This window comes from Chelonia mydas, chromosome 9 (assembly GCF_015237465.2).
Source record: "Chelonia mydas isolate rCheMyd1 chromosome 9, rCheMyd1.pri.v2, whole genome shotgun sequence".
Classification (NCBI taxonomy): domain Eukaryota; kingdom Metazoa; phylum Chordata; order Testudines; family Cheloniidae; genus Chelonia; species Chelonia mydas.
In genome coordinates this window covers 79,736,555-79,762,761 of record NC_057855.1, presented here as the reverse complement: position 1 = coordinate 79,762,761, position 26,207 = coordinate 79,736,555, and the positions used below count along the sequence as shown (strand labels likewise).

The 26,207-nt window shown below is 42.8% G+C and overlaps 1 protein-coding gene across 13 annotated transcripts in view; it reads right to left on the bottom strand.

Annotated features, from left to right (window-relative positions):
- Positions 1 to 26,207, bottom strand: part of ARHGEF9 (Cdc42 guanine nucleotide exchange factor 9) — a 302,987-nt gene that overhangs the window by 119,904 nt on the left and 156,876 nt on the right. The window lies entirely within an intron of this gene.

Genomic DNA, 26,207 nt, shown 5'->3' with positions numbered 1-26,207 from the left:
TGTAATATTATAACCAATAGGAGTCATATGCGTTCTGATATTTTAATCAGCGACTGCAAGAGATAAAAAGTACATTTTGACAGTTAATTAGGGTTGCCAATTTTCTAATTGCACAAAACCGAACACCCCTGCCCCACCCCTGCCATGCCCCTTCCCAAGGTCCCACCCTAACCCACTCCCCACTCACTCCAGCCCCCCCCCCCTTCGCTTGCCCTCCCTCACCCTCACTCACTTTCACTGGGCTGGGGCAGGGGGTTGGGGTGCAGGAGGGGATACAGGCTCTCTGAGGGGGCTCAGAGCTGAGGTAGGGGGTTGGGGTAGAGGAGAGGGGGCGGGGTTTGGGCGGGAGTTAGGGTGCGGGAGGAGGGTCTGACCTGGGGCAGAGGGTTCAGGGTGCGGGCTCCAGCTGGGTGGCGCTTACCTCAGGTGGCTCCTGATCAGTGGCGCAGCGGGGCTAAGGCAGGCTCCCTGCCAACGCTGGCTTTGCACTGCTCCTGGAAGAGGCCAGCATGTCTGGCCCCTAGGTGGAGACCAGCCAGGCCTCTCTGCATGGTGCACACTGCCCGCACCCGCTGGTGCCATCCCCACAGCTCCCACTGGCCGCAGCTCCCAGCTAATGGGAGCTGCGGAGACAGTGCTCAGGGCAGGGACAGCATGCGGAGCTTCCCTGGCTGCCCCTGCGTCTAGGGGCCAGACATGCCAGCTGCTTCCAGGAGCAGTGCAGAGCCAAGATAGGCAGGGAGCCTGTCTTAGCCCCGCTGCACCGCTGACCGGACTTTTATCAGCCTGGTCGGCAGTGCTGACTGGAGACGTTCCGGTCGAAAACCGGATGCCTGGTAACCCTACACTTAATCCGATTTAATAATCCGTCTCAGACACTGCTCTAGTCTTTGGGCCTTTAGATTTGGAAGTCCAGATCTGCATCTGCAATAAAAGGGTCCTCTTTCTTTGCCTGACTCACTACAAAACCATCTGATCATTCCAGATACCTAGCACTTCTATTATCTCTTCTATTTTCATACTGAGTTGGCTTGGTACATTTCTAAAAAGCACTTAAGTGGGAAAAATCTATGTACTGTTACTTCAATGGGAGGGATTTTTCCTCCCATGACTGATATGAAAAGAGATCCTTGGGTGGTGCATTAACTAGCCAGTTTCCCACACTGCCACCAACACCAATCAGCTCTTGTAGACAAAAAATACATAAGCACCTCTTCCAGAAACTTGGAACAAACCAGACAGTAATACAATGCCAGCTTTCCTATTAGGTGCCAGGAAAATTCTCTGCCACTCAGTCCTCTTCATAGTGTGGGTATTTATTTATTTGTTATTTAGATTTGGGCAATGTGCTCTGTCATGTCTCAGGTCCATATACAAAATATGCAAACACATTTCACTGAGCCTTAATGACCAATCAATTCACACTCAGTCAGACCAGTGGGAGAAGTGAATTCCAGAGGAGTGTATTCTCCCCTGAGAAACCTTGGCCATCGGCCTCTTGACATTTAAATCCAAGGACTGCTATCTTGTGCACAACAGATGCAAGAGAGGTTCACAGGGTGAGAGGAGAGAGGTGACTCCCAGATAACTGGAACCCCAGCCAGCCACAGTTTTATAGATCAAAATCAACACTTTAAAATGTACCCAGAAAGGGATTAGAAACAGCTCTGGTGGCAGGAAGACTGGTGCAATTATTTTCTGTTCGGCTGGTACCGCCTAACAGATGGGGGTGGCTGCATTCTGCGCTACATGTCACTTTCTAGAGGACTTTAAGCAGAGCTCCACAAAAAGTGTATTAGAGTGATCCAGTCTAGAACAGGACAATGCAGAGGTCGTCGTGCTAAGCTCAGGACCCAAAAGAAAAAGTCAACTATAAGTCTGACATATGCAGTATTGCTGTAGCCATGTTGGTTGATGGGTGAGGTAATATCTTTTGTTGGACCAACTTCTTTTGTTGAGAGAGACAAGTTTTCAAGCTTACACAGAGCTCTTCTTCAGGTTTGGGAAACCTACATAAGGCTTGTCTACACTTACATTTTACTGCGCTCTAACTTGCTGGCTCGGGGGTGTGAAAAATCACCCCCGAGTGCAGCAAGTCTGAGCGCTTTAAAGTGCTAGTATAGACAGGCTCCCAGGGTTGGAAGCTGCGCTCCCAGTGCTCGGAGCTAATCCCCTCGTGGAGGTGGATGACCAGGAGCGCGGGGAGAGCTCTCTCCCAGCGCTCGCGCGCGACCACTCTCACACTTCAAAGCGCTGCCGCGGGAGCGCTTTGAAGTTTCCAGTGTAGCCATGCTCTCAGAGTGCCACAGCTAAATACAAGGTGGAACAGATTGTTTAGCATAAGTCGTTAACACATATTTCAGGGGACCATTCATGGTGAAGTGGCCCATTAACACCCCTCCAGTCACATGGGGAAAAGGAAAAAGAGGGGAAGACAGTTGGGGTGGGAGGCTGTTAGGGAGTTACAGATTGTTGTAATAAACCATAAATCCAGTGTCTCTCTTCAGTCCATGATTTCTCGTGTCTAGCAAAGTTATGAATTTAAGCTCCCAGGCTCGTCTATTGAAAGTGTTGTGCAGGTTTCCTTTGAGGATGAGGACAGGTAGGTCAGACATAGAGTGATCTCTTTGTGAAAAGTGTTCACCCACAGATGATATGGTGTTTGTCTTTTATCATTTTCCTGTGTGAGTTCATCTGAGAGCATAGTGGTTGTCTGGTTTCACCCACATAATTGCTATTGGGGTATTTAATGCACTGGATGAGGTACATCACATGTTGTGATAGGCATGTGTAGGACCCATGGATCTTGAAAAGATGTATATGTGTGAGGGGGGAGGTATTGATCATTGTACTGTGGAGATATGTGCAGGTTTTGCATCTGTTTCTGGCAGGGTCTGGTGCCACTTTGAGTTGGTGTGTCCTGGTCTGTGGGGAGCTTGCTTGTGATGATGAGATTGCAGAAGTTGTTTGAAGGTCAGAAGAAGGGGTTCAGGAAAGATTTCTTTCAGGATGGGGTCCCCATCGACTATGGGTTGTAGTTGTTTGATGGTAACCTATATGGGTTTCAGTGTGGGGTAGTAGGTGACAACTAGGGGTATGCGGTCAGAGGCGGGTTATTTCTCTGTTGAAGCATGTTCTCTTGGGGTTTCAATACTTTTGAAGATATAAGTCCTAGTCCTTTCCTGTAATCATTAGACTGACTCCCTCTCTTTAAAACTAGAAATGCTTTAAAAAATTTTAATTGATGCAATGTAACCTTTTCTTTTTCTTAATTTAAACTTTTTCCTTCCATATTACATACCCAAACCCAACAGAACTGCACTAATGCAAGAAACCTGGAAAATGAAACTGACTGAAACCAGAAGGTGAAATTGACCAAACCTAGTTTCACTGTCCAAGCTGAGTGAAATACAAAGGTAAACAAATACCACTGATGGTGAAAATATTAGATTTTTAAAAATCCTTCCTTTAGAGTGCACTAAGTGTTAATAACACAGGCTTTTAAAAAGTATATTATATTAAACTGGCAATCTTCCTTCCACCTGTGCCTTGCATAGAAATTTCTTCTGATTGTTTTTAAACTCCACAGCTCATCCCCACTGATTACAAACATCTTAGCAGATCTATCAGCTCTCCACAAGATGGATTTTGTTAATTCTAACCAGGCACAGGAGCAATGAAATCAGAGCAATACCAGCCCCCAAAGCTATGATGCTTCTTGTTTTGTTGCTGCAGAGCTCAATGGCTATTGTTGAAAAGGTAGCTCTGTTTGCTGCCTTGTCTTGAACAATACCAGAGTGCGCAGGGCACAATGGGCACCTTACATACAAAACCAGGGATAGTTCAGAGTGACACAACAAGGTAATTCTTTGATTAAAACCTGCAGGGAGTTTTCTGCCTTTTTTTTTTTAGTCCTGTGTCTAAGTCTTCCCCTCTCAATGGTATTTCTAGAAAATTAGTGGCTACAGTTTGCACTAAGAACTATAGCTTTTGTTGCTTTGATTAATTTCCAAACCTGACTGTTAGGAAGAGCTTTGTTTTTGTTTTGTTTTATGTGCAACAAAAAAAATGGTTCAATCATTATCCCATGCTCAGAGGTTTAAGCAAAGGATAACAAGGGCCACAAGAACATGTGAACACACATCACCCAGTTCCCCACTCCCATCAAGACAAGCCTCTTGGTTTGCCTCCTTTCATTGTGTTCATGATACAGAGAAAGCAAACAGTTCATCTTTAGCTGCAAATGCAGATATTAGCCACAAGCAGTGGGGAGAGCGGGGAATAGTGCAGCCTACCAGGAGGATTAGCATATTAATAAACCAGGAACACACCACATTTAAACAAAAATGGGGGAAGGACAAGACTGGGAAGACTTGGGGTGGATGGTCAGATGGATGGGTGCGAGGCATATCGGATACCTGCCAAAGCTGTCAGTATGTCATTGGCTTTAGAAAACAACATGCCAGCCTCATGCACAAGGGAGACAGGAATAGAAAGTGTTTTGATTCAGACAGGCCAGAGCATAGGCTGTCCTTCTCATTCCATCACCATTCCCAGTCCACACATACTAATAGCCTGGTTTGTTAGCTTTCCAAAAGCTAACTGAACTCTTTCTGACGCCCACTCGCTCTAACTGCACAAACACCCAGCTCAGCAGATTCTTCTCTTTTCTTCTTCGTCATTTTCTTATGAAAAGAAGGAGAAGAAAACGACAAGGAAAATCTCCATTCAATAGACTATCGATCCGGCTCCATGTCGCAAGCTGACATTCTAGGGTTTCTTTTGCTGATCCCCAGGACGCGCAAAAGAAACCGATTCACCAGCTGGGATGATTTAACCCATTTGGATGGAGAGTCACTGGGTGATGCGGCAGCTCCAATAATCCCCCTTACCATTCCCATGTAAAGGCAGCCCTGTTCCTCATTAGGTTTCACACCAAGTCGTTTCTTTTAATGCTTATTTTCTAACCACATTAGACACATTTATTATAGAATCACCGTCATTAGAAATGGAAGACACCTAGTATGCCATTTTAGCCATCCCCAACACATCACTGGCTAAACCCCTACAGTACAGGCCCCATAAGTAATTATAACAATGCCTTTACCAGGGAGGACAGTTCTAATGACTGAGTCACATGTAGCGATTATCTTACACAGCATCTTAGCAGTTGCTAGGACATGATAACCGTATTCTAGTCCTGAACTGGAACTCTCTCTCACTTGGAGAGTAAAACATGGATTTCTCTTGTCCCTCCTTGAGCCTAAAAAGGCACCAACATTGACTACTCATTAATAGATCGATCTTGAGGGCTGCTCGGCACTATTTAAGTACCTGCAAGGGATCAGGTCTCAGAGTTAGGTGGTTTTGCAGAGAATCAAATCACAAGTGGGTTCTCTAAAGAACTCATGTTCTCCAACCTCTCAAAACGCCCACTGGAACTTCCGGCAGGAAATGGCAGCCACATTCTTATTCCATCTGGTGAAATCCTATTTATTAAAGACCAGCATGAATATTTATTCTGGCCACTTTTCCAAAGTGGTATTGAGATGTGCCTGTATAAGGAGCTGCACTTACACTACAAAACACAGAGTTTCACAACACTATTCACAATGTATGAAAACCTACCAAATCAATGCATTCATCACCACTCTATAGTTGCCATGGAACTTGTGACCTCTGCTTGGTATAGCAAATTCAGAGAATTCATTTAGAAAAAAGAAAACTTGGAACTTGCACTGAGAAGGGGAAAATAATACAGCAGAACCTTGATTATCTGAAGCTCTTATTTTAAATATGATAATTTCCTCTTCAGGTTTCAGATAAGTGATATTCAGATACATAAACAGATGGCTTCTCTGCAACTGGACATCAGCACTTCAGCTAACGTGCTTTATCACTGGGTCTTCACTTGAGATCCAGCGCGAATGCATTCTTGTCCTATGGAGCTTGCTGGCCTTGCAGACACCAGCTGACTGTTTATAATCGTCAGAAATGCCTAGCAGGCACCTCCAGTTACCCAAAGATTTTCTGCACCCTCTGAAGCCCTTGAGTAACTGTGGATCCTGAGAATAAACTGGAGTATTGTGGAGCTTTACAAAATCAAACAACTATGGATGCTATTTTTAATAAAGGAGTTCACACATTTCACATTGCTTTCATAGTGATGGGCAAATCAATTCAGACAAAATAAGAACCCTTTGCCACAGACTCAAACTGAATCTTTTTTGAGGGGAAAAAAAGCTTAGCTACGTCAGCATGAACTTACAGGATCTAGCAAGATCTGAAGCCCAGAAGTGTCAGAGCCCGGCGAAACGTCAAAGCTTGTGATATTTCTGACTTTCCAAGAAACCTATAGAATTTCATGGGGATTCAACCATTAAGATTCTATATAAGTGTCTACTGAAATTATTCTATACCCTATAAAATTAAATGGAGAAGGCTAACATCTTTACAGCTTTTTTTAACCGTCTTATAGAATTCTAGAAAAAAGGATACAATTTTCAATTAAATTCCATAGGCTTGCCCAAAAACCCCACTGACAGAAATATTTTCTTTTTTTCCATTACCATCTACTGGATTTGTTTCATTTTTTAAAAAAATTTTTTAAGTTAGACTAACACATTCAGGGCTTTCCTGTGTGTGAGGTTTAAAGTTCAGCTTGCTGTGATCTAATAAAGCTTCCGCCATTACCTTTCATCAGACTTCTAGTGCTAACTATTTTTTTCCAGCTGTCAGGTTAAATGCTTTCTGTGTGCAGGAGTTCAGCGTTCATTCTATTAGGAGTAAAGAATGATTACCCCATGCCATCATTCTTTTCTAATTTCCCAACGTTCTATGATATTTCCACTCCTTAGATACAGCAGCTTCTTCTGAGAAGCTAAAGTGAACTGCCACAAGGCCTATTAGACCTTGGATAGTCTCACATGAGTGTGATGAGGAAATGAAGCATGATGTGTGAGCATCCTGCCCACTTTCCCCTTTCTTTTAATTTTCATTAGATACTTTGCCTGGCCAGTATAAATCTACTTCCTAGAAGGCTAGTGCTGATTTGAGCTGAGTGGTTTAGATCAGTGGTTCTCAACCAGGGGTAAGCAGAGGTCTTCCCGGGGGTACATCAGCTCGTCTAGATATTTACCCTGTTTTACAACAGGCTACATAAAAAGCACTAGCGAAGTCAGTACAAACTAAAATTTCATACAGCCTATGAGTTGTTTATACTTCTCTATATACTATACACTGAAATGTAAGTACAGTATTTATATTCCAATTGATTTATTTTGTAATTATATGGTAAAAATGAGAAAGTCAGCAATTTTTCAGTAATAGTGTGCAGTTGACACTTTTGTATTTTTATGTCTGATGTTGTAAGCAAGTAGTTTTTAAGTGAGGTGAAACTTGGGGTATGCAAGACAACTCCGACTCCTGAAAGGGGTACAGTAGTCTGGGAAGGTGAGAGCCACTGGTTTAGATAACTGCAGCATATTCTTGATTTTTTCCCCCTATTGTTTGTGTCATGCTGGCTTGACAGCCCTACAGCCTAAAGTCCTCTAACATCTACAGAACATGGATAGCATGGGCAGCAGCATTGCAAGCTTCTCCCACGCCAGTCTACCATTAGACCCAAAGGGTACTCTGCTAGGGTTTAGGATTAATTTAGTCTCCATGGCCATTAAATGTTTTGCCTTGATACTGTGATTTCCAAGATGTGAATTATGGTAACCGTGATGTGGATAACCATCCATCAAGAAGTGGGCTGAGATCCCCACCTCTGGCCACCAAGAAAATGGTGATAATTTTCAGCTACCACCAGCTAGGACTGGATTTCGCCAGTAGTAGGACTGCTCTGCTCTGCCCCTGAGAATTCCCCCTGCCAGTGCAGGTACCTTTCTAGTATAGCGGCTACAAATCCTCACTCCCCAAAGCTCTTCTCGTTTCTATTCTACCCTATATAGATTCTTATATTGTATTCATCATCCTGGTATCATTTGCAGACTGAATATGGCTCTGTGTGCATATCTAACTATATCATTCAGTTTTTGATTAAGCACTTGAATCCAGCCAGCCCAGACACTATGCTTTACAGACAGCAGGGAGACCCTATTGATGCCCTTCAATAGGAACTGTGCAGTGCAGCACACCGACATGCATCACCCTGCTCCGTGGGCATGCTGAGATCTTGAGAGCCAAGGAGCTGAACCTTTGGGTTCTTAACACTGCACATGCTCAGCCTCTCACAAGACCAGACCTCCCTCCATAGCTGACCTCATCTCAATGATCCTTCTCCTTTGGATTTCAAGAGGCCCTACTTGTACAAAACAGCTCCTCAGACTTGCACACGCATACCCTGCCAAAGCCTTAGCATCTCGCCCTCGTAACCTTCCCTCTCTGTCCATTGGCCTGCCTGCCCTCCTTTGGCCAATCATGCAGTCGCTGATTTTAGCCTGAGACACATTAGCGCAGGATATAATACAGAAGCACATTATCTTATGTAGCTCTTGCACTGATATGTCAGCAGAGTCAAGGTAAAAGAATTAAGTACTTATCAAGTGAAAGGAAACAAAAAAGGGGCAACTTCTAAAGCCAGGTTTCTGGGCTTTTCTTTAGCCCAAACACCAGTGACTCAGTCGAGTTCTTTGTGGTGAACCATCTCCGGGTTTCATCTCCCCCTCCACTTCCTCCTCCTATAAAAAACACCTGATGACCACACTCCCCTCCTCCTCATAGATTGCAAAATCAAAATGCGGTAAAGACCTTGAGTTAAGCAAAACTGGCAAAATGTCTCCCCTGCAAAGCATGAACATCTAGCCGATCTATTTGAAAACTTGCCCTGAAATCCCCCCAAAGGCTGCCTCCAATTTCTCCGGCACCTCAAAAATCTCTCGAGACACCAGAGCTAGACTAGCAGCTCTGTAGCGGAGGGAACCAAGCAAGGTTAATATAGTAGACATTCAGATACCGCTTAGTGAGTTGACTTGATCCTTCATCAAAATATTTTAGCTCTTCTTTTAGCATAACACTTCACTGGCCATGACATGGCAGGCTGAGCCAGTGTGACAAACTGTCAGAACAGATTTTTTTTTTAAACACAAAATGTTAAATCTAGACTTTAAAGGTAGAACTGGTCCACTGAGCCTCTGTTTCACGTGTGAAGTGCCTCCCGGAAAACTGAAGGAACTCAGAGTTCCTCGCGGTAAAAGGCCTCCCAAGAGCTGGTTAGCACTAGTTGGGGATGATTATGCTAGCAGCAATGGTGGTCACATGGGTCCAGACTTCTCTTTTAAGAAGCCATCAGTTAATAAAAGTAACCACAAGAGCTGCCAAAGCACCTGAACGTCTGTCACTTTTCAAACAAAACGCCCCAATGAGAAGAGCTTGCTCTCTGATTCAATATAGTAACAGTTGGGAGTTATCGGAATCATTCCGTGGGCACCAATGACAATAACTGTTGCTACAGAAATAGGATCACAACAAACACAATGACCCATTATTTCCCACTCTCTAAAGTCATACATCACAGTTTATTACCACTATTTTATTGGTAATAACCTATTTACCACCAGACTATAGAGGGTGTCAAATCCAAAGCAGTTTCATGTTCCTTGTTTGAGGCGGATATAGATATTGATGAGCTCAGTGATTCACTTTAAAGAATACGAGTTGACTTTAATACCATTGGCAGCCTTTTGGGACAAGTGCCGGGGAGTTTTTATGGAACTCCTCAGTGTGACAATAAAATACTGTGTGTGCAAATCTGAGTGGGCATCATGTGTAAATCTGTGTGCGGTATCTGTGTGGGCATGCGACACTGTATGTGTGTATGTGTGTCTGTCCAAGCTAACGTCCATGCCTTCATATCTGCTTGTCAAAATCTGTATGCGTCTGAGATTTGGTGTGCACACGCACATCTACCAGTCTTTGTGCAACTGCAAGTGTGCATGTGCACACAGTATGTGAGCTTGTGTGTGTATGCTTGTGTACCAGTCTTTGTGCAGCTTCATGTGTATGTGCAAATTGATGTGTACCTACATATACAGTGTCTGTGTGTACACAGAGATTCAGAATGAGAGCACTTCTAGTTTCTTTGAACTCAGTTAGATCACATTTTACAAACTCTACATACTCGAGGCTAGCTGGGTTGTGAGTGTGCTCAGAAAGCACCTTCTCAATGTGGTGGGAATGGGCTGGGGTTTGGTGATTCTCAACTTCAGGAAGCCCAAACGTTTTCTTTCTTACTGGGACTCAACTACAGTTTTATAGCTATGTGAAGCGAATTCTCCTTAGAGGAGGATGAGTAGTGTTACATTATTCTCTCATTACAGTATGCTAGGACAGAAAAAGCCACCTGCCATAACTGTTATCTTGCTACTGGCATTGTCTAACAAATAGTCAAGGTGCAACCGTTGAAACGCAGCATTCCAACAGCTAAGCATTAGTTGGCAGACAATCCAGCCCATGGTTTCTAAGATCCTGGATTCATTTCCAGATCCCTACATTTCTTTTTCAATATTCTCCCCCACTGGATCCTTTAGGATTAGCAGGAATCCTAGGGTTTCAGCTCACTGTTAGAAAAATGGCTGATACTACCGCAGGCAAAGAAAATGGCAAGGAAGGCTGCTTTGTAACTTAAAAGCCAATGTGAAGCAGGAACACTTCCCGAACAACATGTGATGGGGCAGAAATTAGAATATGATACAAATATAAGGTTTTTTGTAACAGAGAAAGGACAGGACACAGAGGTAATCAATATAGAAGGGGGATATTTAAAATCTAATGTAGTGAGGCTACTGGACACAGACAGGACCCTGTATTTCTGTCTCTCTAACTCGCAGGCTAACAAAAAGTAACCTGTGCTTTCTAGGGTCATCCATAAATCCAAGGGTCTTCTGACCACACTAATAGAGCAAAAAGGCTGGGGACAGGTTCTCAAAATGCACATGCAATAACTTTACTTACGGCAGATCTGACTCAGGGGATCTTTTGAAAAGCAAGGAGCAGTCGCCAAAAACCTCTGATCTCACCCTGTTCACAGCCTGTTCAAATGTCCCAACTATTCATTTCTATTTATTTAGATTTACATACCAAAAAGGACACCTACCACAGCTGTGGGTGCCTGACAGTTAGAATCACAATCCACACAGGCCTAATCAGCCAGCAGCAGACTAGAATTAACTTAACCAGCCAGTCATCTAAAACAGCAAAATATACCCCCTCCTCGAGCCCGTACCTTCAAGCCTCCTGAAAAGCCCTAGCAAGCAGGTGGTTTTTGTAATGTGCCCTGAAGCTCATCAGAGTTGAACTCTATGGGACCAAGGTGGAAAGCCAGAGGCCAAGGGGCCCTGAGGGAGAACGACTTGCTGGCAGCTCCATTTCTTCTATCTTGAGGGAATTCCAGTTCACTCACCTCTGATGACAGCAACTGTGGCCATATCACCTCAAGTAGGAAGGTCCCAAGTCATTTAGGGCTTGATAGTTAAAATCAACAATTTAACCTCCCTACACAAACTAGTAGGCAGCTAGAGCAGATCCTTCTGTTCAAGAGAGAAGGAAGAGAAGGATCAAACCCTGTATTTTTAAACAAAATTTTAATTGGTGGAAGCCCCGGTTGGGACACTTAAAACTAGACTAGACAAAATACTAAAGAGATGGAACACAGCCAACAATCCTGCACTGGCAGGGAGATGAACTGGGTGATTTAATAGGTCTCTTCTATCTCTAACTCCAACAATCTGATGAGTTCTAGATGGAATTAAAATACCTTGAAGAGCCCCAACACACCCTATTTTATCTGAAGGACAAAGAAAGAAATTGGTCAAAGATGACAAAATACAAACAAAACAAGAAAAGCAGTAAGTGGTGCAAGGTATATGCGGGTGGGGACAAATGTTCCCATTAATAATTCATCAAGAGTAATTAATAATACAATTGTACAAGTACATAGCCCCTCTAATACCAAAGCATTTTGCAAAACTATAAATACAGAAATCACTTGTTCCTCCACACACGTCCAACCGCCTCTGGGACAGAACACAGGAGCTGCATAAGTGTCCACAATGATGCTGTGAGACAGTAAAGGATAGGAAGTGAGGAAATTGCTAATTTTGACTGGAATTTAAAAGGAATTTAATTCAATTAGGCACCCAAATTCCATTGGAAGTTGGGCATCTAATTCCTTTAGGCTCCTTTTTACATCCAGCCTTTAACCTACCAAGGAAGTTTGAAGGTGGACAGAACATAGTTATCTATCGTTTTGCCAGGACACTGGGGCTAAGAATCTTACTCTGGCAAAACAGTGCTACAGAGTCTTTAGTGATCATGAGTGACCAGAATCTCTTTCCCGTGTCTCATCTGAAAGGCAAACACTTTGCCCCAGACCAGAATGAGCTTAGCTGGAAAAATCCAAGACTACACCCTGAGGCAGCCACATCTAAGCCCTGCACAACTACGATCAAACGCTGTGAGTTGGGATAGGATCTAGGAGGCGGCTCTATTTCTCCACATACAGAACTACCAACACTCACCATGAGCATATGTTGGGGAAAGGGCCTCTCAAGGAGAAAGGCCCATGACGACTTTTGTAAGACTTGTTAAGTTTCTTCAGAAGCAGCTCTAAATACACAAGAGGCTTATTATTTTGGACACAAGGGAAAACAAAGAGGGGCCTGCTCTCCTGCAAGACAAAGACATTCAATAAAGAACATGTTGTAAATTATTATTTTTCCCCAGCTACAAAAGATCCTGGGCACAGGCTGCATTCAGGGAGCTAAAGAAGAATGGGAGAGAAGGGAAAACTGTCAATGCAGATCCCCCTCCCAGGTCTGTCCATCTCACGCCCCTTTTTTAAAAACCCATTGTGCTAAAGGTCAGCAGAGATGAACTGGTATGCAAAACTGCACAGGGTCCCTCCAGGGTGTTTTCAGCTCGCATGTTCGTCCAAATTTTAAAATGTGACTGCCCAAAGCCATTGCACCAGGGTAAAATGGGAGAGAACAATCAGCAGTACTTGGGGCTGAGCCCTAAACCACTATCTGATTCTGGCTCAAAAAGCTCATTAAACTATGCCAGGCCAAGAATTTGTAGGTGCTTCGGAGTGTGCCTACAGATACCTTGCTTTGGTTCAAAAGGCTCAGGTGTGTAAGTAACACAGTATTCATAGTGATCCATGGGGCCACATTGCATGCTATCCAGTCGGTCCCAAAGGCCCTGCTTTCCAGCACATTCAAACTGAAGCAGCCCACACTCTTTTTAAGGATTGGATTAGTCCCAGATAATAATAATAAAAATATTCCCTTTCCCTCTGCTCCCAACATTACCAGGTGCCCAGTTTGCAGAGACCCCCTACTTGTGAATCTATCTGTCCTGGGAACCAGCTGGTGCTCCTGTGTCCTGTTCTCAACAGAACAAGCCTGATCCACCAAGACTCCTACTGGTGTTTCCCTTAAGCACCGTACAAAGTTATGCACACAAGGGAATCACTAGGAACCCTGGTAACACAGACATTACTATACCGTCATGGACTGATGGTCCACAGGATCAGAGAGATTAGAGGTGGAGAAGACCTGGTAGGATCATCATTCCATCAATGAGCCAATAGAGGATTTTTCCCAGAGCACATTCTCTAGTATATTGTCCAATCTAGTTTCAAATGTGCCAAGTGATGGGACTTGAACCAGTTGCTTCGGGAGGATATTCAACAGCCCAATAGATTACATTATCTATATTTTTTCCAGATATTCAGCCTCAATTTCCCCTTTTTTAATATCATTCGATTAACCCCTAGTGATACCATGTGTAGCACCTTAAATAATTCCTCTCCCTCCTTAACCTGTACACCTGTTGATGATTATGTCCTCCCAACCCCCCCTCCCAAACATCCCCCCCTTCAGTCCATTTATTTAAGCACTTTCAACCTTTCCAAGCAAGTCAAGCCCTCCAGACTCCTGACTGTTTTTGTAGCTCTTTCCTTCCAGTTTCACTCTATGTTGATGGTACAGTAGTATCCAGTAGTGAATGCTTTTAATGCAGTATCCAGTATCCAACAGCAAGGAATGTAAGCTGCATCCCTCACCAATGTGAAAAGGTTCCCCTGGCATATTATACCATGCTATCCTCTGCGGGAACTTCCCTTCTAGCCTCATTGAGGAGGTCAGCTTAGCTCCCACTGAAGGGAACAATGGATAATACCATCTGATCCCAAATGGAACCGGAATGGGGACAGCTGGATTAATCCTGGGCAAATAAAGAATTTCTCCATTCAGGGATGATATCTGGGAGGAAAGAACAGAGGGAGGAGAAGGTTGGAAGCAGCATGAGATGCCCAAGAATGGGATCAGAGGAAAGGGAACACTAAAGGCGTTGATCCACTTGCTCAGGCTCTGAGCCACTCTGCTGTGAAATCTTTCTAAATGTTTGCAGTTCTGGTTATCAAGAAACTCTCCCTTCACCCTGCCGCTGCTGGTGAAACCTGACTTCAGAACAGATGTGTGTTGTTCCAGAAGCCCCATCGAGGCATCCTTTTGAGTTGAAGACAACACCCCACACCTGTGTGCTGCTGCTCTGTCATTTAAGCCCAGTTTACATTTAATGACAGACTTTTAACAGGAGACAGAGAGACATAATATTATAGGGATGCTTTGAAGGCAGGGTGTGGGGTTCTTAGCTCCATGAAACCAGTTAAAGTCCATGGGATCCACCTCCTAGAATCTGTTAACCCAATCACAAAGTGCCCCTTGGCAGCTTTTTATTTAGGAAAACAATAGGCTGTAAAAACATTTTGCTTTTTAAAAAACTCACATTGAGCTGTGGGGTGAAGCTCAGCTAAGCACAGCCTGCCTCTCAGTGGGCTAAAGCCACTTTCTCACCACTGCAGGTAGCCTGGTGGCAGCCCTGAGCATTGCCCTATATGCTCCAATGTTCCATTCTGTGCACAATGCTTTCCAGCAAGGATGCTGCAAGAATTGGATCATGCTACCCTGCAAGGATTGGATCAAATGCAAATCAGGTGTGGCAGCTTTGAATGACAATGACAGAAAAGGAAACAAAGCAACGCATCCTTTGCAAACACTACAGAACATGGGGAAATGTCAGGTGCCCTGTGCTGGCCTTTCATTCTGAATGGGTCTCACCATCATCGTTAAACATGTTACCTAATTCGAACATTAACAGCTATCCCTAACCCACAAGATTCAGAGAGCCCTCAACTCTGGTTGACTTCAATGGGTTCTTTATGCTGGATTAAGTATTTGGAATTTAGTTAGGTGCTCAGATATTACAATGATGAGTGTGAGCTAGACAGACAAACAGATGTTTAAAACATAGGTGGCCATAGTAAGTTTTACACCCTGGCTCATTGTTACAGAGTTGATACAGAGGTGCTGTCCATGGGGGCCAGAGATCCCAGTATGCCATGCTCCATCTTGACCAGAGCAGCTTAGCTTGCAAAATGTGAGATAGTCCCCCGCAAAATCAGGATCATTCCACAGAAATCGCAATGAATAGCATCCCACCCAGGCTGGGACGTAACCAGGTGGTCCTTGCACAAACTCCACCCCTCTCACATAGCTCTGCAGTGCAGCAGCACTGATCACCTTGGCAGTTTTCACCATGGAGCTCACCAGCATCAAAACCCTAAGCCTTCTCTTCAGAGAAGGTAAAAGACCCAACCCATTGAGGAAGGTACCAGATCACTTCACCTCTCACTCAGCCCCCAACCTACCTCGGAGGGTATCTTCTCTGGATGGATGGAAGGAAGAAGGAATGAAAATAACACTTGGAATGAAACTGCAAACAACGAGCCAGACAGTCATAAACATGTGGAATCCTGACTCTTATTCACTGGCCCTCACACTCTACTTTACAACCTTGAATTGATTTCTTACCTCAAATAGATTTCTAGATGGCTTGCAATTAAAATGACTTATGCTGTGCCATAAAAAGGTTACTGGTCTTCACTGCAGATTTTTTTATTGTTTAAGTTTCTCGACTTGCTTGATCATTTTATGCTTTTAAATAATATCAACTAGTCCATGGTTTATAGCTTTCTTTTCTTTTTTTCCCTTCTTCAAGCCAAGCTGTTCTGCATCCATTCATCTTTATGTTTTATTAACACAAGGATTCTGCTGTGGGCAGCTTATTCTCCCTTATTACATCTCCCTATTTATAGTTTGCCAATGGCAAAGATTCCCATTGCAAGCACTGAGAATGGCTGCTGAGAAGACTCATGGAGCAACTTATGCATTTATCCATGAAGACATCTATTCAGCGAGCCACCCTGTACTCCAATGATGCCCTTGTCACATGCCTCTGGCAAAGAAAACTCTTCTATCCAATTTCCTGATTCCTGCCAATAAAAGCCAAACAGATCAAATATGGGAGGTCACACAAGCAGATCAAATATGGGAGGTTACTCGTGAACAATATAAAAACAGCCTTGCCTTTTCTGAAAAGGTTTAAAGGACACTTTCAGGCTGAAACCTCTATGAGGCCCAGTCCTGTTCTCCTTACTCTCACAGATGAGCATATTACTCTGAGACAGTTCATTGGGGCCATTTGAAGAGCAAGGTACCATGTGAGTATGGAGAGCAGAATCTGGCTCCCAGTGAGAAGCAAGTCACTGAGGGCAATCTTGTTGCTTTACCATGAGCTCTGTGTATGGGACTTCACACAAGTGCCTCATCCTGGGAGCTAGTAAGGGAAGGAACTGTCCCCTCCAAGTGGAAAAGTTCCTTCACTTCTTCCCCCTTGATCCACATGGGTGGGCGTATCAAAACAGTGTGAAAAATGGTTGGTCATGTAGGATTTCTGGCCAAGACATTGGTAGCAATATCAGACATCTCACTGGAAAGCCAGTTCTCGCACGTCCCCAGTTCAGTGTAACAGATGCATGGGTTCTTATAAGCATCCCAAATTCCATATGCTTATTCTGACTGACCTGGCTTTGAGCTCTAGTGGTTAACAGTGCTTAGCACAATGGGGCCTTGCTCCATGACTGGGACTCCTAAGTGCTATGATAATAGAAATAATAAATAATAAATAATAATAATAATATACCATCACATGAGTCGGGTAGTCCAGTGGTCTGGGTTCTGGTTTCTGCGGTTCTGGTTTCTGCAAATACCCTGATCCCCTATTGAGCTCAGGGTGTTTCCAGGAGGAAGTGCTCAGCATGTAGCAGAATTAAGCCTTATGGAACACTCTACAAGGCACTTAACTTCTTCTGTGTGCCTGTTTCCCCATCTGTCCAATAGGGACAGTACTACGGTATTTACCTACCTCACAGGCCTTTAATTAATTCTTTTTTGGAAAAATATTTTAAGCTATTGCAGTGAAAAGTGTCAAGTATTGTTATTATCCAGAGAAGCCATGGAATATCGGGAAGAGCCAGAAAAAAAAAAAAAAAAGCAAATGGGTGAAACTGACTGCAGTGGAGATGGGAGGAAAAAAGGGAATTTAAAGAAAAGTGACAGTGGGATATTTATCCATCCAAGGGAAGTGGTAAACATCCCAGACATACAAATCACCAGCTAATGAGCTCTAGAGAACAATTTTGCTATGGCAGGGAGACGGACTGGATCATCAACTACAAAAGTTCTAAAACACTGGTCCAGGAAGAACCAGTCTGTGGCATTTGAACTGCTAGTGGCCTATTTGAAACCTAAACATCATGCACCAGGCAGCTGGGAGGGGATAAGGTCTCCAGCACCAAAGAGCAAAGCAGCAGCTGATCAGATAGGACTTTTCCACCTCTAACTCCTAGGATTACATGATTGCTCATTTGAGATCTAAAACAAAGTATATGAAGGAGGAAGTCGGATTATGGCACTAGCTAGAGCTTAAGGCCAGGCCCAAAAATATCTACAAGTACAGTGCTCCGTAGTCCTTATACTGGGATATAGTCAGGCATTGAATAAATGGATGGTATTAAAAATACTGCTTTTGATTAGGCAATTAAAATGATGCAGTCTTCCACAAACAAAAAACCCACAACCCCCCCTTACACCTAACAGCTGTGTTGATACTATTTTGCATGCACACGTCTGACTTATTTTTGGCAGGCTCTTGTGATTCCTTCACCCTGAGGAGACCTACAACAGGCTAGGCTGAGCATTTTTGAGCCGAAGAGGAATTTTATCCAAAAGGAACTTGTGACAACATTCTCTCCCCCTGCTTCCCGCACTGGGAAGATAAACTTTTAGGAGGCAGGAGATGGTGTGAGGGTTTATGGCTCTGAGCAAAATTAGTTAGATTACATTGCCTGGTCCCGGGTACAGCTAATTACAGACAAGCTTGTGTCAGGTTAAAGAAACAGCAGAAGAGTTTACCAGTGGTCCACTGCAGGGCTATACTGGTGTGGGTCACTTTTGAGCTGCTCAATTGAGCATCAAGAGCCTAGGCTTAGCGTGTGTTTTACTAATGTATTTGGAGGAAAGGGCTTTAGCTTTGCACTTGTACCCATTTCAGATGCCACAAGAAATCAGGAAAAAATCAAGGTTATTCTTTTCATTACAGATAGGCTTGGACAGGTTAGATTTTTGTTGGTAAATGTCAATTTTAACATACAGACACAACTGACAAAAAAAATATTTCCATTGATGAGAATTGAAATTTAGATAGGCAAAGTAAGAAAAATGCTGCTTGAGAGCTTATTAGAGTTTGATTTAAGGATATTTACTTTGTATATTTTGACATGGGATGTTGATAATTTGTGTTTTAATGGTTATAAAGCTTTAACTTTTTGAATCTCAACATCTACGGTCATTAAATAATTATTGTCTAACATACCTGCCCCCCCCCGCCCCATAATTTCCCACAACTCTGAAAATTTAAATCCATATAAAAAATTTCAAAGGCTAAACCCCATAATTTTGTGCAACTGTGAAAATTTAAATCAAATAAAAAACGTTTTAAAAGCTTGAAAATAAACATCAATGTTATCTGTCAAAATTATAAAAAAATAAAAATGGAATTCTACCAAGTCTCGATATAGATATTCATACATAATGCAGCTTAATTCATGAATGTTTGGGAAGTACATCCAAAGGCATTAGAGAAGTACAAAGTGCTAATTTTGATCAATTAACAATAAAAGAGTAATTTTATTAATTCACAATATTAAAACAAAAGATCCTGAACTGCCTGAATGCAGACTGAAGGCTTTAAATAGACAGAAACAGAGAGGCTCTAGATTAATGCCGTTTAAAATACTTTTCGTGTATGAGAATAATACCATGTATAGTCTAATATTGGCACATGGGCAGTGCATATCCAAAACCTTTGGGACCAAATGTATCCCCTTTGTAGATCCACTGAAATCAGCTGAGTTACAGTAGGGATGAATTTGGCCCACACCTTTTACTAAACCTCCAAGTGGCATTCAAGGTGTTGTTCATAACTATGAAGCACTAAAGGGTTTTGGTTCTCATTACCTGGGAATCTGCCTCTCTCCCCGGGACAGACTGACACAAACGAGATCAGCAAAGGTGCTCAACCTGGAGCTCACACAGTATAAATGGGAGGGAACTGTTGGTTCTGTGGGGCGGGGAGGATGAGGCCTTGATTTCAAAGCACACACACACACACACACACACACACTCCTCACAATTTGCTAACCTTCGTGGCACACTGCAAAGCCTGTGTTTCACCCATTTTCTCCCAGGCTGTTGAAGAGAGTGTGCTCTGAAGTGGATCTCCGAGCACTTTACAAAGGAAAGCCAGTACCACTATCCTGATTTTATAGATGGGGAAATTAAGGCATGGAAAGGGGACGTGACTTGCTCAAGGTCACCCACCAGGCCAGTGGCAGAGCCCATGTCCCTGGAGTCCCACTCCAGTGCTTTATGCCTTTTACTATAATGGGCAAGGCACCTAAAGCACTGGATGGGAACCTATAGTTTTATTTATGTATTCATATTTCTAAATACAATACTAAAGGACTATAGCCTATTATTCACTGATAACTGGTGACACTGATAACAAGAACATCCACAGTTACATTAGAGAAGATTGTTTTTTGAAATACAAAGGCTATAAACCCTCATGCTTCAGGGCATCACCCACCAGCTAGCTAGCAGGGGCCAGAAAGGAACATCCCCTATAGGCAGGTTATTCCATCATTATCAGCTATGGAGTTAGTTGCATCTTTCTCTGACATGTCTGGTACTGGCCACTGTCAGAGACAGGATACTGAACCAGAGGGACCCCTGGCCTGAACCAGTGTGGCAATTTCCAACCTCCCTGTGGAGAGTTTTGGTTTTTAAAAGCAATATAGAGTTATTCACTTCACTCAAAAGGCAACTGCCAGCTTAGTCCCACTAGATATATCTGCTTTGCCTTGGGAGATGAAAACAGTTTGAGATCTTTTATTTTTACTGGGTAAATTAAAAATAAATAAGTGATCCCATGTTTCTACTTCTTTAGGGCCTCCTCCCTTTCAAGGCCCATAAAGCATCTTACAGACATATTTGAATTAAGCTGCATAGCCCTCTGTGAGGAAGGTAAATATTACAACTTCTCTTTTACAAATCGAGAAACTGAGGCATGGAAAGACTAAAAAGTTAAGACACATTTGCAATTTCAGGCCCAATGCCCTGCTGCTCCTCCTCTCCCCTTTGGATATACTGAGAGAGGAGAGTGCAGAGATGCTGTAACATATAAGCAGCTGGATACAAGCCCTTTTGTAGGAAAGAAGAATTCAGATCCTCTTACTTACTCCTGTTTGACTCAATCCAGATTCCTCTTATTTGCTGTTTGTTCCCACTCCCCTAGTTCCATCTAACTGATGATGCTTCCCCCAGCTCTCAATGCTTACTGAACAAGAAAAACTTCCCCATCCTCTTTGAATACTCTTCTGTTTGCTGCATATGTTGGCATTACTCCCTCTGGGTCCAGATGGACACTCTTAAGGCTGCAGAGCCAATTAATACTGTATTCAAATCCTCTCCTATTTTACCATTCATATATACATCAACTACAGCCACAATGCTGGAGAAAAGAGTCTAAAATCAGCTTGCAGAGCCATAAGGTTCTGGCTAAAAGTAGATGTTGATTTCATTCTCCCATTCGTGTGTAGGCGGATGGGTGGGTGAGAGCATGTGAGAGATAGGGGGAGGGGTGCAATATTTATTTCAAGCCACATTTGTGTCTGATTTCTTGAGGCACAGCGATTTTAAAGAGAACAGAGCCAGGGAAGGGGGAAGGAAGATTCCTTGCAGGCGACACATAAAGCAAAGGAAGACCCATCATCCTCATCCTGAGATTTTGCTATTATTAATTATTATTATTTACTTTAAAAATATAACAAAACCAAAGGCTGGTGTAACCAGATTTTCAAATCAGACACAACTGTATATGACGAAAACATGGCCAGTTGGCAGAACTACACACATCAATGGTTAAATGATGCTAACAAATGCTGCCTGCAGAAGGCCTGCCTCCTAATGAATTACAACGTTTTCTTCACTCCCAGAGATTATGTAACATGCACTTGCCTTGCCATTGCCTCATATTTATCAAACCATATCAGGGAACACACACACATACTTATAGATATAGATATATACATGCACACACATATGTGAGTGTGTGTGTGTGCGTGTGAGAGAGGCAACCTAACAAACTCTTACACAAAACAGACCCTAGAGATTACTTAAACCATCACTGAAAGACAGCCACCTCTGGGGTGAAACACAGCAACTGTTTAACAATACACAGCAACACTACAGAACAGGAGGTGCACAACAAAACCATGCCCTACTGAAACTGGGGGAGGAGGGAAAGAGAAGATAACAAGAACACTGGAGCAAACACCCCTAACAACTCCTTGCAATACCTGCCATTAAAGTCGCTTTGATGACTAGCCGCAGTCCAATCCTCAGTTTAATGTCTCATCAGAAAAATGACAGCTGACCCGGCACAGTGCCCTATACATCCCTGCTGGACTAATGTCTCAGTACTGACTCAGAGAGGAGAGCACCATGTGCTGGGTCATCAACACCACTTCCTGGAGCACTGCGGACATCTTTTGGTGGGAGGATCCTTAAAGGTGCTGTAAGGCAAGGTGGGGTGGCTGCAGTGTCAATCAGCTTTTATTAACAATTGTGAAGGGCTCTCATGATTTGCATAGAAGAGGACTGTCTCCTCTTAACAGTCATTTCTAATAGTTTCTGTCACACATTTAGCCATAAAGACAACAAACTAGCTCCTCCCAGGGCTGCTCCTTTTCTCTTTTTTAAAATTTTTTAATCCAAAAGGAAAGACTTTCAAATGGCTCTGCAGAATCGCTGCTCTCAAGCAGATTGGTGCAATCTGGCCCTGGACCCTATGCGACTAGAGATTCATCTAGCCTTAACCAGAGGGGCTGAACATCCCATCCAGCTGTTGCCTAAAACCCGCAAATTATAGCAGCCTCTCCCTGTTAATTACAGTTGATGCTGTTCAAAACCTGAGACTTGATGTCCCCAGTGAATAGAGCCTGACATGGTCCGGAAGCTGCCATCACTGAAAATAAGGCCCGGTGACAAGAGGCAAGGCCTTTTTCTCCAGCACAGGTGTGATACCCACTACATGTGGAAGACTGATGCGTGGCCCATAACTCATTCCAACACCTTCATTCCTTATAACTTCCTTCATCTTCCATCTCCTCTAGGCACTGGTGTATAATCAGGCCAGATTGTGGCTTTCAGCCACTGTCTGGGTTGGAAGGCTGGTGAGGAACAGTGCTGCCATCTGTGGCCCTGGAGGAGTTTTGGTTAATGCAGCCAGGATTCCTCCTGGGGCTCTAGAGGAACACTGGCTGGAGCGGCAGTGCCTGCCTGCCTTCAGAAGGATGCTGGGTGTGCACACTCCTCCCTTCACAGGCCAAGTCCACTCATCCAGGCTCCATCCTCACACCACACCACCTTCCATATCCCCTCTCAGTGGCAACAGTCTCTGCTTCCCACTGTGGCTGGTCCTACTGAGGGACAAAATGAGGGAAAGCTACTTGTGCAGGCTCATCCTCATGTGCAGAGGCAAGTGTGTGTATCTCTTTATATATATATGTGTGTGTGTGTAAATATATATATATATATATATATATATATATATATATATATATATATATATATATATATATATATATATAAAATGTCTGTGTGTATCTTTTTATATTTATAGGTATCTCTCTCCTCTCTCTCTCTCTCTCTCTATATATATATAAAAAATCAGATAAAAGCACACATATAGTCAATCTAGTATATGGTTAACACAGGTATTTCTCTCTCTCTCTCACACACACACACACACACACACACACACTACTGTGGTAATAAATTTGCATTTCAATTCACAGTTCTAGATCAGATTGGTGTAAACATTCCTGTTGCCATTAAAAACAAACTGATGCTTCCCGAAGCTTTCAAACACATTCCATTCAGATCCAGAAAGCATTCTAACAGTGTGTGCTTTTTAAACAGAATTTTGATGGAAGCTTACAAAATCAAAGCACCTGCATTACTCCTGGGCCCAGGAATGCATATTAAAAACAACCACCAAAGCTTAATCACACTTTTGCAAGCTTACAATGAAAATGACTGCACCTCAGCCAGGTAAGGAAGGAGAACAGCACATAAACTAATCAGTAACTTATTGAATCACAGAGAAGGAATTTTAGATAGCAAGCATTACCTAAATATAAATTTAGTGTCAGAATAGAAATTACAGTACATAACCCATTGCATAAATCTTGCCAGACAAAGAGAATTAACTAATACAGAAGGGAACAGTGCCGTCAACATTAACATATGAAATCTGGTCAATAGGAATTCTTTGAAAAATCCTCTCCTGAGGATACAAGCAAATCTTCATTCTGCTGTCCCAGTGAGTTCATTTAAGATGTCAAAAAACTTTTTCTCCAGCTATTACCAGCAAAATAACTCCACAGCTTAGCAAGATAAAAGACTAAGCCCTATGTTGCTGTTATTTCAAATGTGTATTTTATTTATTCTGGGCAGGAGGCTGTTTTGTACCTTTTTTTTTTTTTTTTTTTTTTTTTTTAATAATTACTAGAGACATCTCCCAGGATGTTCCTTTAAAAAAATAATGTATTTCTTCTGCTGATTCCACTCCTAAAGTCTTCTGTTTGTGACATTGCACTCACTTTTACAGCCACCAGTTACAATGTCACAAACAGAACTGTGGATTCAGAAATTTGCCCCTGGAGAAAGTTCACCGTTTAGTAGTAGAGAACTTCATTCAGGCAAATGTCCCAAATATTTGAAAAAAGGTGGAAATTGGGAAGAAAATATAAATCAACAGACTTTGACTTAGACAATATGATTCTCAAGATTTGCTACTGGGCGTTTAAAAGATACTTTGATATCCCCCTGAATAACTGTCACACTGTAAGGTCAATGACAATTATCCTCATCATTATGTGTAAGACATCTCTTTATAAAAGCCAACTTGTGGGGCTGCCACATGTATATGAAAACGAGAGTAACGGATACTGGCTGTACTTCCAAGCAGAAAATAAACTAAAATATTTTTTTTCTTTTATGCCGTGCGTTTCACTAGAAGAGATTAACAAACTCTGTACAACGAATCACCTCACCCACTGCAAAAATGCAGCTCTCTCTGGGGAAGATTGTGGCAGCTGCTCAACAGTGCACAGCAACAATACATGACAGCTTAGCACAAGACGTAAAGATTAACAGAGCACACTGAAATTTGAAGGAGAAACTGATGCAGGCAAAATACAAACTAACATTTGCTCAGCACATACTTATTCTCATGAAAGTGCAATGAGCCAACTAATGACTTGAAATTATCAGGAGCCTAAGTTTACATATGGGACGCCAGAAAAATAAAAAACACAAGCAGCACACTATCCCCTAAGGTAGCTGGGGCACTGCTTCAGTACTGACTCAGAAAGAAGAGTGCCACCTACTGACGCAGGGCAGCAGGGAAAAAGCAGTTACCCCTATATCCAATCAGACCAGAAAGTAGAGGAAATGGGCTGGAAATACATTCCCATATTTTAGTTAGGCTTCCACTCAGAACAGACATAGACAATCACAGGCAGCAATCGAGTAATATCAACTCATATGTCTCTGTTCAGGCTAAGGACTGACAAGCCTCTTAGCCACCATTATCCATTGTCCGAAACTGGCATGGGCATATACTTAATTTTTTCATGCATTCATGGTTCCTGGATTCTATCTGAAGGAGAAGTGGAAATCCCAAAATAGCTGTGAGAAAGATACTCCTTACCAAACTGAAAATAGGGCCATCCTGGAAATCTCAAAATCAAGCCTGTTCTCATGAGGTTTCCAGATAACAACATTCAGATAAAATTAATATAAGCTTCAAAGAGGCATCCACACTTTTGCATGATTACCTAAAGTGCACCTCTGACGCTCAGGAGGCAGTGCGGACTATTGGATAAGGCACTTGACTGGGAATCAGGAGGCCTTGATTCTTTTCCTAACTCTGCCATTAACTCACCATGTGACCTCTCTGTCTTGGCTTCCCCATCTTTATAATGGGGATAAAGATAGCTAAAGGATCTTATACAGCACTTTAGGATACAATATGGATAAACCATGATAAGTATTGCTATCACAAATCCACGTCTCTTTCTTTAACTGCCTTTGAAACACAGTTCCTCGGGCTTCTCTTTAATTTTGGTTATCCTCTATTGACAAAGCCTCCTGACCCTAAAGACACACTCATCAATGGGAATTCTCTGGAGGGCCTTCTGCCACAAGTTTCGTCTTCCCAGTGGATGGTCCTGACAACGCAGAAGGTAATATTCTAAAAGCGCTCTTCTGAGTGGAAAAGCAGGCTGCATGATGCTTTGAAGACAACGATCACAGAAAGAGTTACAGAGAGCCCAGCAGTCTGAGGGTTCTCTAGAATTAAAAATAAAATCTTTTTTCTCTCAGGGAAAAGCTCGTAGTCACATGAAAAAAAGATCCTTCATAGTTTCTTCAGCAGCTCTTCCTCCAGGAGCATCTATTTTTAGTTGGCAGCATAAATCACTACAGCTCACAAGCCAGAACAGGATTCCCTTAAAACAAAATACTAAATCCAACCGCTTATGGTATGGGCAGACGCCCTTTAGCCAACTAATGCCCCACACAGCTCAGCCGTTTGAATAGAATAATAAAACATTACATTCAAATGACATATTAGTATATGAGAAAATATTAATTGATCGTTCCTCACAATAC